The sequence below is a fragment of the Lepidochelys olivacea genome (assembly GCF_965140295.1).
Source record: "Lepidochelys olivacea isolate rLepOli2 genome assembly, chromosome: 6".
NCBI classification, from domain to species: domain Eukaryota; kingdom Metazoa; phylum Chordata; order Testudines; family Cheloniidae; genus Lepidochelys; species Lepidochelys olivacea.
Genome location: NC_140416.1, coordinates 26,700,556 through 26,717,951, shown reverse-complemented (window position 1 = coordinate 26,717,951; position 17,396 = coordinate 26,700,556). Strand labels below are relative to the sequence as shown.

At 35.9% G+C, this 17,396-nt stretch overlaps 1 protein-coding gene across 4 annotated transcripts in view; it reads right to left on the bottom strand.

Moving 5' to 3' along the window:
• PLEKHA7 (pleckstrin homology domain containing A7) overlaps window positions 1–17,396 on the bottom strand; it is a 275,644-nt gene that overhangs the window by 189,820 nt on the left and 68,428 nt on the right. The gene's annotated exons all lie outside the window — the stretch shown is intronic.

Below are 17,396 nucleotides of genomic sequence, written 5' to 3'. Positions count from 1 at the left end.
GGTAACCCTCAAAGAGGTGCAAATGGATTAAATATATAGAGACAGTGGCCTCCACTTCACCTCTCTCTTCTTTCTCTCTGCTCATGACATCAACTCCTCTCAAAAAACTGAGCTAAGGGGGAAGGGGTCACAGGCTGAAAGGAGATCCAGCCTCTGAAATTTACCAGAGTGTATGGTGAGACAAAACCTTTTGCTTAGCATGTTAAGTTAGGTATTAGCTTGCGTTTTACCCTTGATTTTCTTCTGTAATCAATCTGGACTTTAATGTATCACCACTTGTAATCATTTAAAATCTGTCTTTCTGTAGTTAATAAACATATCTTATTGCTTTATCTTAATCAGTGAGTTTGGATTAAAGTGTGAGGGAAACTCCATTTGTTGCCCTGTTGGAAATTCGTAAGTTACTGGTCAGAGTGCTCACTTATTTGACTGGGAGTGAATCTGCATACTAAAGGCTGTGGGAGCAGACCAGGAATGGATGTTCTGAAAACAAAGCAGTGTAAAAGACACACCAGGATAGAGAATTAAGAGCAGTATGTTCAACAGTCCAGATTGTTCCCTGGGGAATGTCACATATATGTGTATGAGTCTCCAAGCATGGAAGGAGATTCAACAAGAGCTGAGTTAACAGTCTTATACTTCTTGTGGAGATGTAGTTTCAGTAATACCTTACATTTAGGAGTTCAAAGAAAACCTGCCATATTGGTTTCAACTTGATAATAATTTACATATTTACAACTGCAGCTTTTAAATGTCAATACCTTCAGAGGTGCAAATCTGCATTTTTGGCATTTAAGAACCCCCAATATTTATTTTAAGCATGTAAGCGCCCATTTCAGCATTCAAAAAGCAGGATTTGGTTGCTAAAAATATGCCCAAGTTTGAAAAGTTAGGACTACAGACTTCAGCAGAATTTGGAGAGGCCCAGAATGAATACAGGCAAAAGAATCAAACTCCATACCATTTTTATCCTATATATTTTGGTGGGCCCCAGAACAGGAGTCCCATTGTGGAGGCATTGTAAAAAATATGGCATCACGGCACTGTTGCCTCTCCTCAAAGTATTTTCATTTATTCATTTTTTTAAAATCTGAAATAAATTATCTGAACTAAAAAAACATGTTTTAGTCTTTGAGTTTGGGCAACATAACACCCAACACCCTTGCAAATACAAACAAGCACAGCTTGAAATTGGACTGATCTGCTTTATGCTATATGAGGACTATTTATACAGGTCATATATATATATATTGATTATTCTAGATTAAGGTTACAGATATCTGAACTACCAGAAAGTACCTATGTCTTTGCTTTCACACACTGCAATATTAACTAATAATGCCTTTAATATCTCAACACAACCTAAGACTACATTAAGTTTCCAAACTGTACTTTGTTTACTGTACATATATTCCTGCCCCTCTAAATGCATTTCATTATACATAATATGTACGTGATGTGGCTGTAATTTGGGAAAGCTGAAGTCTATTTTTTACCTCCCAGAAAACCTGAAAGGCAATCTTCTCAAGAGACCTGTATTCTTACATATATCTTATTACTTCTAGAAGGCAGTGTTTTGTGTTAAGGACCCTGATAAGAGCTACATCATCAGACTTGTACATGTTGAAGACAGTTATAACATTATCTCATATATAATTTATTTTAAATTATGCTGTAATGTATAGTATATCTGGATAGTTATGGAAGAGGTTTACTGTTTTAAGATCAAAATTCACTCATTCTGCTTTTAAATTTTAACATTTTAAATGTTGTATTTGGAAACCTCTTAGAACAGGAGTAATGGAAAAGATAAGGCTTACAAATAAACTCAAAGTCAATGCAGTGATAATGAGAGTGCTTTCAAAATAATCTTTCCTTATTAAGACTTTCTAAACAGAGCTGGCTGACATTCAGTTAACGTCCCTTCTACAAACAATCTGAAATATTCTTGATAAAATATTTTTAGTCTTGCCACTGTTTGACTCAGGCATACAAGAATAGGCTGAAGGTCATTTTGAGGATGAAGAAAATAAATCTCAGATAAAAGGAGAGTTATTAAATGAATCCCTAGAAAGACAAGTATTTTAAGAACACCTATATTTAAAGTTGTGTATAGTCTTTGTTTACAGTAATCTGAACCTATTATAATTTGAACATTAAAAGCAATGGAACAAACTCATCCACAGTGTAAATCCATTGAAGTCAATAAAATTTACTCTAAGATGGACTTGGCCTGTCAGGAGTTTGTTTGTTTGGGGGTTTTTTCCTCTCTCTCTTTTCTTGTGCTTTCAAGACTATAAAACAGCACACATAGTTTTGACTAAGAGTTCCTCATCTCACTTTTTCTGAGGAAAATTTTTCTTTTCTTAATTAAACACTCAAGTGGCTGCATTTATGATGCTTACATTTGTTCCATGTTCTTATTCTTAGAACTTTAAATGACATAATCAAACATTCTAATTTAATAGATAAAACTGAACATGAGATAACAGTGGTTTTGCACACAAATGGAAATTGAGTTAAATCTATCTTATTCACCAAAATATCAAAAATTTCAGGACTCATCCTGAAAAGCCTTTACTATTGTTTAACCATTGCATTCTGTGCTGCTTTAAGAACTGAATTTATAATTATTTCTGGTGTATTCTTTGTCATATTTCTTTGATCTGAGAGAAAAGAATACACCAACTAATTGCCCAAGTAATGCTTTGGTATCCTTTAAAATTCTATTATACTAAAATAGTTTGTGTCTTATAAGATAAGTCACCCCTTTAAATGGGCTACAAATCAATCTTGTAATTAATAAATAATTGACAACATAAAACGTGTTTTGTCACATATATTTAACTATGGGCATACTACTAAACATTTTTTTAGAATGTAAAAAGTCTGGAGCAGCAAAACCCAGAGATATTCCTGGAAACCGAAAAGTTATAATCTTTCCAAAGTACTACTGTAAGAAAAAGTGTTTCAATGATGCGGGAAATCTCTCTCCTCTGGAATAATATATTGTCTTTTTTTATAAAAACATGACCTAAATATAGTCAGAAGCATCCTCTCAAGCATAAGGACTCTATGATTCATACTTACAGCAACTGAAAAATCTCATGTCATCTCACATGAATTAAAAAAAGTAAGCTGTATAAGATATTCTGAAAAAGCCAATAGTAGAAAGGAAAGGACACATGTACAAATATGGAGAATACTATGTTTGATAAATTATAAGAAATAACTAAACTAATTCCCTGGCAGCATTTATAACTTCATTGAGCTTTGTACCTGAGCTTCAGATCACTGGATGAATCCAATTATTCCATAAGGCATTTTAATTTCTTCTGTCTCCCTTTTCCCCAATTACTTTTACAAAACAATACCTAATTTAATATTTACACACTTTCACAAAAGGAAATAGCAAAAATATTAATTCTAAAAGGACTACAATCAACCTCACAGCAAACTCCACCATGACAAATCCCAAGCCTTCCCGTCTCCAAAAACTTTAACAAGCCTGGAATATAACTGATGTAAGAAGCCAGCAGCGTTAACGGTACATGCCAAAAATATCCTTCATGAGCTGTTCTAATTGCTGAAGATAAGAAAACATAAATTTCAAAACAGATATTCCCATAACAAAACAGACTTATAAAAACATAACATTAAATAAACAGCTTACATTTCAAGATATAAGTAAGAGTCCTAGTAACTCAATTAAAAGAATTGACAGAGTATTAATACAGGGCAGTATAAAATTTTTCTTGTAGTTTTGAATAGCAGAATAGGTTTCTCAGAAATCTACTAAAATACAGAATACACCAAATTTGATAGTGTGTCTCAGCCAACAACTTCCAGCTGTCCAAAGAAAAGACGAATAATGATGTGGTGACAAAATACATACCTATAATTGTTTACTTGTAACAGTATCTGCTGTTTAGAAGCAACTACTGCAACCATCAGCTTCAGTCAGTCACTGACCACTCACACTGTCAGCAAACCACAAGCACACACTAAGTATTTGGCAGTGAAGCACAGTCATTAAAAGGACAAAGCTCAATTTCTCTCTCTCTTTTTTTTTTTTAACTGCTCAAATTTTTTCAGTTTGGGGTTAAGGATTCAAGTCTACTTGCAGGTTAAGACAGAACTGCTGATTTCTCTGAATTTCTAATGCCTCATCCCACTATCACTGGAAAAAAGCATCCACATTTCACACGACTGTTTTTCCCCCCTTGAATCTTGTCTACAGACAAAAATTGCACCACTTTAACTAAATTGGTTTCTAAACTGATTTAAACTGGTGCGACCCTAAATTGGTTTAAGAAGGAGCTGTAGAGATTGAGCTTGTTACCAAAATAAGTTAAATTGATATGAGCCATTACATTGACTTAAGCGTGTCCACCCAAGAAGGTGGCACCCAGGGGTGAAAGTAACAGGGTAGGAGCTGGTACGGCATACCGGTAAAAGGTAACTGCCAGTACCAGCCCCTACCACTGACTTTTACTTTGCTTCCCCTTTTGCGCCCCGATTGGAGGCCCCACTGGGTCCCTGCCAGCAGGGCTGCCAATGGGGAGGGGGGTGCAAAAGGGGCAGCGCTTTAATGTCCCTGCCCCTTTTGCACCCCCGGCCACCGACAGTCGGGGGGTGAAGAAGTAGCTGCCCCAGGGCCGTGATTTAAAATGGCCCAGGGCTCCAGCCACCAACCGGAGCTCCGGGCCCTTTAAATCGCAGCTGGAGCCCTGGGTGGCACAGGCCAGGGAGCACAGATGGACTGGCTGGGGGAAGCTGAGGCTTCCACCTGAGGCTCTTCCTGGGGGGGGCCAGAGCGATCCCATACCAGTAAGAGCTGCATTTTACTTTCACCCTGGTGGCACCACTGAAACGAAATCTTTTTAGAAACTTTATTTCCCAATCTTATTGAAATTAGTCGCATTAACTTTGCATATGTAAAATGGTAAACCAATTTCATATAAACTTGACATATCTTATTTCAAATCATGTTTAAAATGCACCCAGCTCCTCACACAGTCAATGAGATGTCTGCTTGTATGGGGGGGGGGAAATGTAGTACCAAGCTGTTCAGTTTCTAAAAGTTTCCTGATAATTTCTCAAAAGTCAAAGAATGTTTTAATTTTTTTAAGTCAGGTATTTTAATTTTATGTAAAGTATATTCAACTTAATGAAAGTAAATGCAATAGATGATGACTAAACAAATGCCACCTTGCACTAGTTGACCTGGAAATCCTGGCAAACATTTTTCTTGCTTTTTCTGCTCACTCATGAGAACAGGAAAAACTTAATTTATCATAAAGTATATATATATATATATATATATATATATATATACACACACACACACACACACAAACACACACATGCTTAGAAATGATTCTGTGATTCCTAACTTACCTGATGGGGGAGTTGTGAGGATTTAGGTTAGTAATGTGCTTTGAAAATATAAAGCCCTATATAAATACTAAGTGTTATTATCCAAACCTACCAGCATATAGCATGTTCTTACTGTAATGAGAAGCAATGGGCCACACTGTACAACAAATATTTTTTATATGACATTACATCTAGTTGCAGGAGCTTACAAGGTAAAAACCTCATCAACTGTGGGCACCACGTTCCTCTAGCATTTTGTATTTTGAGTTGGAATCATAACATCATAACTTATTTTCTGCTTTGACATCACAATGATATGATGGTCCATCAAAAAATATGTCTACTTATTTTTCCTAAGGACATATTCAGATTAGGAAACAACTAGACAGATAAAAACAAGCTTTACAGCTAGGCCAGAAACAAGTTGCACCACTTCAGATGTGCATTTTTGACCAATATACTTCTACATAAAATGAAATACTGAAAGTCACAGGAAACATTATGCACTGTTTCTAAACCCTGAAAACATCAAGTATTTTATTTACATTTGTATTTAATGAACCCAGTGCTCTGGATGTATATACCAATATCATAAAAAGTAAAACAAATGTCCATAAGATCATAAACTCTCCCAAAACTACAAACACATCGTGTGCTGTGGTAAAACTATCAAGAATCCTGTCCATTTCACACAGGTGATGTTTGGGAAGCTCTGGAGAGGGAAGAAGTGATGAAGCTCTTTCTTGAAGCTAGAGAAGATACAACTACATACTTATTAGTCTCTGTAGCTGGTATTGGATAAAGGTGGAACCATAGGAATAGTAACTTAATAGACATCCAAGAAACTTCCCCACAACTACTCAAGTGAGTCTGCTAGGTATTGCTTCTTTTCATTAATATCCCTACTGGATGCAGACTGCCTCCTCCACATACTATTATGAACACTGAACCGACCAGTCTCTTTTCTTTCCAGTGTCTCTGAATTCCCTTTATTGCCACTATTCACTCTCCTTCAACATCTCTCATTCTCTGACACCCCATCAATTTTGTGATCTCTACTCTATCAACCTCTTTAATTTCTCTGCTACTCTCAACCCTATGCTGCCATCCCTGACATCTAGTATTTTAGAAACTTAGGAATTGTCCTACTTGATCAGACCAAAGCTCCATCTAGTCCAGCAGGCTCTCTGCAACAGTAGTCAGTACCAGATGCTGCAGAGGAAGTATAAGAAACCCTGAAGTGGGAAAATATTTAACAGGTCTACTGGGAAAATTTCTTCTTAACTCCCTTAGTTAGAGGTTGGCGTATGTCCTGGTGAAAAAGTTTATATCCCTTCTAAAACTCCTGTTTTTCATTTATTTGCCTATGTTTAAAAATCCTTACTACCATAATTCTGGGCGTTCTCATTATCAAAGTAACTACCCTTATTTTTTTAATCATGCTTTCAAAGAGGAAAGGTTTGATAAGCACCCTACAATACTGCCTGAAAATTACAATTACACAAAAGGCTAGATCCCTCATTAAAAGTGTCCTTGGGATCCTTATTTTTTTCTCAAGAGAAAAGTTGTCCCAGTGATTCATAAACCAAGCTCAGACTTAGATTATGCAAAACCTACACAGCTCTTGTATTACACTTCAAAGAAAATTACCAGATAATCAAGGAATATTTGAAAAGGAAACAATGTGTTTGGTTATACTAACTTTATCAGAAATTCCAACAGAAACCACTTGATTGACGTATAATATTTCACATGAAAGAATGTAGGGAATCATAACCATAGCATCTGAGTGCACAATATGCAATCCACAAAACTAGGTGATGCTCTAAAATGGAAAAAATACAAGTATCAGGCTTATACTGCAAATGTAGAACGTAAGTGTTAAAACTGAAAATAGACATATTTTCAGCTTCAGCAATATAAACAATTATAAAGAGCAAAGAACTATCTTCTCACATATACTGCAATTCCAATAACTGAATGCATTTTGTCATTTCCAAGAACATTAAAGCCTGTTATTTTGAGGATTATACAATAGACTGAAGATTAGTTAACATTCTCTATAACCTCAGACTATTGAGAAAAGTACAAGTGGTAATTTCATTTGGTTTTAAAGCAGTTGTTCCTACTGTGATAGTTAGGATGAGTTGAAGTTTCCATTATAACTTTTGTCTTTAGGAGATTCTAACACATAAGTAAAAATTTACTCTATCATTAAACTTACCAAAACAATCACTCAGCTGAGAAGTCCTCTCTTTTTTCTAATAAAAAATAGGACTGTCGATTAACTGCAGTTAACTCATGTGATTAACTAAAAAAAATGAATCACGGTTAAAAAAATTAATCGCAATTAATCCCAGTTTTAATCACACTGTTGAACAATAGAATACCAATAGAAATTTATTAAACCTTTTTGGATGTTTTTCCTCATTTTCAAATATATTGATTTAAATTACAACACAGAATAAAGTGTACAGTGCTCACTTTATATTATTATTTTTATTACAAATATTTGCACTGTAAATATGATAAACAAAAGAAATAGTATTTTTCAATTCACCTCATACAAGTATTGTAATGCAATCTCTTTATCACAAAACGTACAACTTACAAATGTAGATTTTTTTTGTGTTACATAACTGCACTCAAAAACAAAACAATATAAAACTCTATAGCCTACAAGTCCACTCAGTTCTACTCTTTGTTCAGCCAATCGCTAAGACAAACAAATTTGTTTACATTTACCCGAGATAATGCTGCTGGCTTCTTGTTTACAATGTCACCTGAAAGTGAGAACAGGCAGTCACATGGCACTTTTGTAGCCAGCACTGCAAGGTATTTACGTGCTAGATATGCTAAACGTTCATAAGCCCCTTCATGCTTCGGTCACCATTCCAGAGGACATGCTTCCATGCTGATGACGCACGTTCAAAAAATAATACTTTAATTAAATTTTGACTGAACTCCTTGCAGGAGAATAGTACCTCTCCTGCTCTGTTTTACTGGCATTCTGCCATATATATCATGTTATAGCAGTCTCAGATGATGACCCAGCACATGTTCTTTTTAAGAACACTTTCACTGAAGATTTGACAAAAGGCAAAGAAGGTACCAATGTGAGATTTCTAAAGGTAACTACTGCACTCAACCCAAGGTTTCAGAATCTAAAGCGCCTTCCAAAATCTGACAGGGATGAGGTGTGGAGCATGCTTTCAGAAGTCTTAAAAGAGCAACACTCCGATGCAGAAACTACAGAACCCAAACCATATGGCGGCATCTACTTAGATGATGAAAATGAACATGCGTTGATCCACATTGCTTTGGATAGTTATTGAGCAGAACCCGACATCAGCATGGACACATCATCCTCTGGAATGGTGGTTGAAGATGAAGGGACATATGAATCTTTAGCACATCTGGCACGTAAATATCTTGCAACGCCAGCTAAAACAGTGCCATGCAAACACCTGATGTCACTTTCAGGTGACATTGTAAACAAGAAGCAGGCCCCATTATCTTCTGCAAATGTAAACAAACTTGTTTCTCTGAGTGACTGGCTGAATTAGAAGTAGGACTGAGTGGACTTATAAGCTATAAAGTTTTACATAGTTTTATTTTTAAAGGCACTTATTTTTTGTACATAATTCTACATTTGTATGTTCAATTTTCATGATAAAGAGAGTGCATTACAGTACTTGTATGAGATGAATTGAAAAATACTATTTCTTTTGTTTTTTTCAGCACAAATATTTGTAATCAAAAATAAATATAAAGGGAGCACTGTATTCTGTGTTGTAATTGAAATCAATATATTTGGAAATGTACAAAACATCAAAAAATATTTCAATAAATTGTATTATATTATTAATAGTGTGATTAATCGTGATTAATTTTTTTAATCACTTGACAGCCCTAATAAGCCATCAAGTTTTTAAAAGAAAGCTTAGTTTAAAGTATACATTAAGGAAAAGAAAAGGTAGGTTTTTACTGCCTTTGATATTTTGCTTTTGTGCACTTCCAACGTAGCTTCTATATAGAAAATTAAAAAGCATACATATACACATACATATATAAATTTTGCCACGCAAAGTCCTGGACACCATGTAAAGTGCCATATAAACCTTTCAAGCAACTTCTAAACGTTGTCTGAATCCTCTGTATGGAAGGGTATTTTACGCAAAGAAATTTACTATCAATTTTTAATGTTCGTGGGGGCCTTATTCAGCACTAGTGTTTCCCACAAAAATCCAAAGTAGTTTTGTGAGAGAAAGGAAAATTAAATAGGGACCTAAATTATGGTACATATACACTTGCATAATAGATCACAGACCAGTTTTCTTATATAAAATGTGCAATATCTAGATTGGTCAAAAGCCCTAACTCCTATTAGCTAACTAGATTTTTAAAAAAAATCTGCTAAAGCAAATCTTCCCCAAACAAGAAACCAGAGGAAACGCTCAGATAAAAAAATAACGTTAAACTTTGTAACAAAAATTAACATGGAAGCATCAACTTCACTAAACATGGCAAAAGCCAACAAAACCAAACATTTATAATTGCTTAGACTCAATGCCATCATTAAGGGAAGCAAGTACTTGGAATACAAGTAGTCTGAATCCTTATAACTTCAGCAACTTATTACTTGATTCTCCATTCCAGTAGGGCTTGCAGAATGGAAGGCAACTTCCCCTCCCCTAAAAGCCATCACCAAAACACAAAATGTAGGTCATGCTTTTGGTACTGTCAAAGTCTAACGGTTAAATCTCTTTCACATTGAAACATCTACCAAAAACAATGGGAAAAAATCACCTAATCCCTCATTCTCAGTTTTTGATAATGGATACATCCTAAAGGAATTACGTCAGTTATAAAACAAAGTACAAGCCACTCAGTGCAAAGCAATTAATTCCTCATTCTTAGAGAGAGTAGACTAGATTAGGATCAACTCTAATCTCAGACAGCAATATCATCTTCTGCAGAGATTGATGATATGGGATACAAAAGTATGTATAGTTAGACAAATTAAATAAAACAAGTGTAGTTATTTTAAAAAGTATGTCTAGCACAAACATGCAGTAGCTAACAAAGCATACTAATTACATGTGGTCAAACCACTGGCATCTCTCTCAGAAGTAGCTCTGGGTATATCTACCATTTGGGTTCGCTGTATCTCTCTCAAATAGGTTTTCTTATAATTTATGCCGTAAATCTGAGAGGTCAAACATAAAACCTTGAAACTGAGATTTAAATAAAACCTTCACAATTAAAAAGCTTACTAATCTATTACATGATTAAATGATTTTCTCTAAAAATCAGTGGCAGCAACCAAACACAAAGGAGAAGGGACAGGATAATCTGTTCTCCCATATGATCGAAAAAGAAATAATCAGCAAAGAAACTGATGTAACTTTTAATAATAGCCCTTTAGCAGTTTGAAAGTGAATAAAAATTATATGTTAAAAACACAAGAATTGCATTGGCAGTGTTTTTTAAAAGAAACTCCGACCACAAATACGTTACATGTATTGATTTGTTCAAACCTCAATTATTTGTTTTCAGTTTTGGTCACCTCATCTAAAAAGGACGTAGAAACTGAAGAGATTCCAAAATAGCAACCAAAATGTAGAAATGTTTGGTTGGCTGGCTAGGAGTTTGGCAGGGTTTTTTTGTGTTTGTTTTATTTTGTTAAGAGAGAGTGGGGTTCCATATACACAGATTTTGGGTTGTTACTGTATCAGCATTCTAGGGTTATTTAATTTAAAAAAGGGAAAATAGATGTATGTGAACAGTATACAGAAGGGAATAAGATAGAGAAAAGAGAGTTATCTGGCATTCCTGACCTGCAATACAAATGGAAAAAGGAACAAAACAAAAAAAAACACATTACATAACAAATAATTAACCTGTGAAATACACAACCAGAGGTATTATTGTGCACTGAGACTGTATAAACAGAATGCTAGTCAAACATCAGAGACCACTGCTGTGTACCCCATATTTAGTGTGGTTTTCAAATTTTTGTCCCAAAATTTTAGTATACTCTGATGAAATATGCCAAAATTTGCCAAAATCATTACTATAATTTAGTTATAATGTTCCGCATTTTTAATTGTCCATTGCCAACCATTACTGAAGTTCCCAAGCATTAAGTAGAATACTTTAAAATACAAACAAATGCTACATCCAAACTAAGTGGGTTGGTTATTTTGGAAGAATTTTTGTTCTCTGACTTGAGTGCCACAGTTTATTTATTGGAAAAATGCAAAGGTATTCTTATGCATCTTTTCTTAGAAACCCCACAAAAAAGCTTATTGCAAGCGGGGTTGTTTCTCTTTACAGACAGGAAAGCATCAGCAGCACAGAGCCATGAACACAAGTATTCTCTCTTACACTTAATTCACATTTCAGAGTAACAGCCGTGTTAGTCTGTGTTTGCAAAAAGAAAAGGAGTACTTGTGGCACCTTAGAGACTAACCAATTTATTTGAGCATAAGCTTTCATGAGCTACAGCTCACTTCAAATAAATTGGTTAGTCTCTAAGGTGCCACAAGTACTCCTTTTCTTTTTACTTAATTCACGGTATACTATTAACTCCACAAATTTGTTAGAGAAATTTTAAATATGGCAGCATCTGCCTTTTCACCTAAATGATACTGAATTACTTTTAAGTGATAGAATAAACACCTTTGTACAGAGAAAGTTAATCATATTTAATAGATCTCCTCATGATGGCAGCATAAACCATCCTGAATTGTGTTTTAGTGGCAACATATCCACCCCCTTGTTCAAGCACAGTGAGATCAGAACTGCTCTTGAAAGTATTTAAATTAGTTGTAAACCATCCTTTTCTCATACTACCACCTATGTATTTATCTACTAGCTTTTCATTCACTCAATAACACTACTGCAAAGTACTGCACAGACCAATATATGTAATGAGTTTACCCAGACAAAGGCAGTGTCAGACTGCAGAACATTTTGCCCTTTGATGTCCCAGTTTGAGGAGGCACCTCACTCACAGTGTAATTGATTTTTCAAGAAAAAGGTTTTGTTTATAAACTATAAAATCAAGGTAAACATCTACCCACCCACCTGCGGAAGTGAAGAAACAGATTGATAGAGCCAGAAGAGTTCCCAGAAGTCTCCTACTACAGGACAGGCCTAACAAAGAAAATAACAGAACAGCACTAGCCGTCACCTTCAGCCCCCAACTAAAACCCCTCAAACGCATTATTAAGAATCTACAACCTATCCTGAAGGATGACCCAACACTCTCACAAATCTTGGGAGACAAGCCAGTCCTTGCCTACAGACAGCCCCCCAACCTGAAGCAAATACTCACCAGTAACCACATACCACACAACAGAACCACTAACCCAGGATCCTATCCTTGCAACAAAGCCCGTTGTCAACTGTGCCTATATATCTATTCAGGGGACACCATCACAGGGCCTAATAACATCAGCCACACTATCAGAGGCTCGTTCACCTGCACATCCACCAATGTGATATATGCCATCATGTGCCAGCAATGCCCCTCTGCCATGTACATTGGTCAAACTGGATAGTCTCTATGTAAAAGAATAAATGGACACAAATCAGATGTCAAGAATTATAACATTCATAAACCAGTCAGAGAACATTTCAATCTCTCTGGTCACGCGATTACAGACATGAAAGTTGTGATATTACAGCAAAAAAACTTCAAATCCAGACTCCAGCGAGAAACTGTTGAATTGGAATTCATTTGCAAATTTGATACAATTAACTTAGGCTTGAATAGAGACTGGGAGTAGCTAAGTCATTATGCAAGGTAACCTATTTCCCCTTGTTCTTCCCCCCCCCCCCGACGTTCTTGTTAAACCCTGGATTTGTGCTGGAAATGGCTCACCTTGATTATCATACACACTGTAAGGAGAGTGGTCACTATAGATAAGCTATTACCAGCAGGAGAGTGGGTTGGGGGGGGGGGTGAGAAAACCTGGATCTGTGCTGGAAATGGCCCAACTTGATTATCATACACATTGTAAGGAGAGTGATCACTTTAGATAAGCTATTACCAGCAGGAGAGTGGGGTGGGAGGAGGTATTTTTTCATGCTTTGTGTGTATATAAAAAGATCTTCTACACTTTCCACAGTATGCATCCGATGAAGTGAGCTGTAGCTCACAAAAGCTTATGCTCAAATAAATTGGTTAGTCTCTAAGGTGCCACAAGTACTCCTTTTCTTTTTGCGAATACAGACTAACACGGCTGTTACTCTGAAATCTATCTGCATGAACAACTGACAAATTGAGACCAGAAAAATGTGCATATCTAGTACATCCTAGTATATTATACTTGGTATGCCATGACATTCTATTTATGTTATGGTAAGAAAGGCACCCAAGGTCCATTCTGTAATACAAAATCAGGTTACATTGATACATAAGTGCAAGGTAAATCCCAAGATAAATATAGATATATTTATTTGTTATTTTATTTAATTCATCTATTATGGATGGATAGGGAGGGAGTGGTTATGTTTACTAGACTAAAGCAGAAACAAGAAGTACCAGTGTCTCAAGTTCCAGGCTGCATGCTCCCAGTACAGATAATCAGCATATAACAAATCAAATGAAGACAAAATAGTTTAAACCAAAACTTATCCCCTTTATTAGTTATGGCTTCTACCCATAGACTCCTGCTGTAATTCCTTTCATTTTTGCTTCTACATAATCTTCTGCAGGATAATGAAATCCACCAACTCTGCTTGACAAATCAGAGGCACAACTTCACCTTATTTCCATAGCTGGTGGGTTTTTTCCCACCAAAGGATGAAGCCTCAGAGAATATCCCCGTATCCCTCAGTAGTAAACAGAAAATATAAATTGAGACAATAGTAAATCCTTCACTTCAACAGAAGAATTACCGGTCTTAAATTCAAAATTTCCCCGGGGGACGGGTTCTATTATTTATAACCCTACATTTAGATTACAATCTCTCTGCTCCTTTAAATAGGCTGGCAGTTTAACTCTGGGAAAAGGATGTGATCTAAACTTAACTGTGAAAGAAGGACCCACATATATGGTAGAAACCATGATTCTGGAAACAAAATTATTCTAAAAGTGCCTCCATTAGAAACTGTACTTTTTAATTATATAGCCAAATTTTCACGGCAGCAAGTTCATAGACCAGCACGAGACCAACTTGTAAATGTCAAGCACTTACAGCCGGACACTTGGCTAGGTAAGGTAGGATCTTGTCACCTCGAAAGCATCAAATATTTTTTAAAAGATCTCATATTTAGCTAGCAGAGCCCATGATTGAAATCTAAAAGTTAAAATAGTTGTTAGAAGCAAAATATTTCTGTTAAAAAAAATACGTAATGAAGGAAAAAGTGAAATCCCCACATCCCATCCTCAAGCCATCCAAGAGGAGAGCTTGAAAATTCAGTTTCAATCAAAAACAAAACAATCCCTCCCCGCCACTAAATTTACAAAACCCACAACAAAGGGACACTTGCCAAAACCCACTACAATTAACTGCAACTTTTGACTCTGTCACCTTAAAAAGTGAAGTTTAATTCCATAAACAGAGGAGGGTTGCATTTGGGGAAAGTTAAGAGGTAGTGGTAATGGTTTCCTCTGTAGGATGCTAGAGTATCAAACATTTAAGACCTAACGACCTAAGGCGCAGCATACTGAGCCCCATTAATGGATTCTGGTCTCAAATATGTCATTAGGCTAATTAATTTGCATTTTCAATACATGTAGAAAGAGCTGTCTTTACTACTAAACATGAATGTAAAAGAATGTGAAGTGTCATAATTCTTGAGCCAGATTACCTAAAGAAAATTTTAATTTTTAACAAGATACAAGATTGCTCAATGATGTGTTTGTCTGTATCAATTTCTCCCCTCCTCCAACAAAACAGAACAGAATTATTTTATGTTTATGAAAATGACAGCAAGCAGTGCTGAACCAAACTCCAAAAACAAGATCTGACATGGTTATGGGAGATAACATGAACACAGTTTACATCAAAATCAGTAACAAATCAATTTAGTGAAACTGAATTTAGCTCAGTAAAAGCATTATTACATTCCACTGTCTTAATTACAAACATGATTATGCAACAAAAGACCCACTGTTGAACTCTAATCCAATGTGTGTGCCTACCAAGAATGAAAGTACAACCTTTTTATCAGTGAGCTGCTCTTTGGTTTGATTTTCACTTGTCTCAACTTGTAACCCATTTTCTCTGTTTAAAAAAAACCTGACAAGGGCTTTAGCAGTCATATCTGAAGCAACTCATTTACCATATATTCAGTGAATAGTAGTCAAAACCCTCAGACAGTTTATTAGACCTCCATCTTCTACATTATTGTACAAAGAACTTAGAAATTAGGGCTAAGAATAGGTTTTCGGGCGTTCGCTAAAACATCACTATTAACAGTGACCTGCTAAAATGCAGAACACCGGACAGTAAAATAATTGATAACAAACCAATGGATTTACACCAGCATGAATTGGCACAACAGGTCAGAGGTCTGAGGCATTTTCATAAGACAAAATAATATTGGCTCAGCACCACCTGATAAGAGGTAATCAGAAAATCTGGGGCTCTATTTCCTGCCTTTTCCCCCCATATTCCTTATTGAGAAGGAACAAAATGCATGCATATGTTTTTTTAAAGGGAAAATTCCTTTTCTCCAGGAAGGGCCAGATTGTGAAAACAGTTTTTAAAAACCACCAGAGATGAACCAGTGAAATACACTGAAGCATGCATTCTCCAGGCAGCTACAGGCTTTAAAAAACAGCAGTTGACAAATCTCCAGCCAGGATTAGGGAAATCTAATAAATACCAATATCTGACATCAAAACTTTCAAATTTTAACGTTAACAGGAGCTGAATGGCTAAGATTCCACACGTTGTAATTTCCATATGTTGTAATTTACTTATCCAGTTTTGACCTTGGGAAATAAACTTACAGTGTCAGTTTGTTTTCTTACATGAAGATAATTTGCTATATTGCTTTTCAGTAAAATTACAAAGGAATAGTAACGTTGGCATCTCTTGAATCTTAAGCCTTCATTCATCTTAAACACATTTCACCTTTTTGTGAATGTCAAATCTTATTGATCTTTGAACCTAAGATCTAAGTAAGAAAAGGTCTAAAATAACAAGTATAAACATGAGTACTGCTGGAAATTCTAAAGAAAGTTGGAGGTATTTATGTATCCCCTGTTTATTGCAGTATCTGAGCAGGTCACAATATTTAATGTATTTAGCTTCACAATGTTCTTATGAGATAACCATTATGCTGATGTCATAGATGGCGAACTTGAAACTCAAATCAAAATTTGAAAAAATCTACTTGCCAAAGTCAATAGGCCCAAATATCAACTTCTGCTTCATTTAAGCTTTCATTTGAAAAGCAATTCTAATCCTTATGGGTGTAAAGATAACCTTCCAAATGAGTCCAATGCAGTGTTGTGATCCTTACTCTGCACACATCTCCATTGCATGTCTTGCTACTGATAGCTTTCAAAAACAGCAGCAGAGTGAAATTAACAAAATATGGGTCCACTTCTCAGCATCTTTTCAGAAGCCTTGGAGTAAGGCATGAAACAGACAACAGGCATGTCAATTCAATCTGCCTCTCCTTACTACCAGAAGTAGACACAATGAAGCTGTTCACATGGGAAGACAATACAAAAAAAACAGGCCATGGTAGCAGCAGAGCAGAAAACTGTAGCCTCCCATGGCAGCAAACAGGAAGTGAGGGAGTGAGACTAGAAAATAGCTCCCTCATCAATACCACTGCAGTTAGGATCCTGGCTGGGGTATAAGGGAGAACAAAGTGAGAATGCTTTTTTTTCTTTCCAGCAGCCAGAAGCGGAAAGGTGGGTAAGGAAGTATCAAATGTACCTGACACCTACTAACCAGAAAGCAAGGTCCCTGGATCAGATTCTGTTAAGAATCCTTTCCTAGTACATGACAATGGAAATGGGCATTATCCCAGATCTTGTCGAT